This window comes from Etheostoma spectabile, chromosome 6 (assembly GCF_008692095.1).
Source record: "Etheostoma spectabile isolate EspeVRDwgs_2016 chromosome 6, UIUC_Espe_1.0, whole genome shotgun sequence".
In the NCBI taxonomy this organism is placed as follows: Eukaryota; Metazoa; Chordata; class Actinopteri; order Perciformes; family Percidae; genus Etheostoma; species Etheostoma spectabile.
In genome coordinates this window covers 18,064,562-18,065,212 of record NC_045738.1, presented here as the reverse complement: position 1 = coordinate 18,065,212, position 651 = coordinate 18,064,562, and positions in this window count along the sequence as shown.

The window sequence follows — 651 nt, the reverse complement described above, 5'->3', positions numbered from 1 at the left end:
TTCTGCACTGCTGCTTAAAAAAAAAAAAACATAACTGTGCTCCTGTTTTCTCAGTCCCAGATTTCCATTTTAGACATTGCTCTTATTTTTGTGGCTTACAACAAGTCCAGTATAATAAAGTTCAACTCCTCCATCATTCATATGACATCAGCCAGTAGTAAGAGGTTTCAGAGCCAAAGTGCCCCTGCGGTATCCAAAAATAACTGTACACAGTAATCATTTATATAAAAAGTGCTAAATGACGAGAAATAAACAAGATGGAAGTTGTTTTCAGAGTGTTTAAAAATAAGATGTTAGAAAAAGCAGAAGACATGGAAGCTTGTCTAACAAAGGCTGAAACAGAACAAATGGTGTGTTAAAATGTGAGATGTGGTAAAATGTGGTTTCTTCCTCCAGAGGAGACAGGACATACATTAAACAGCAGGTGCTAATCACACATTCAACCAATCAAACGTTCGCACCTCTGGTTATCAAAAAAAATCTGGATGAGACTAACACTGACTGTTAATGATATTGGATGTTCCAATTGGCTATTAAACCTTCATTACATAAATTGGGAGCCACCGGCTCCACGTGAAGCTTTTAGAGAAAATGAACACAATGTAAGTGGAAACACTGCAGAGTCAACACAATAGAAAGAATGAATTAAAA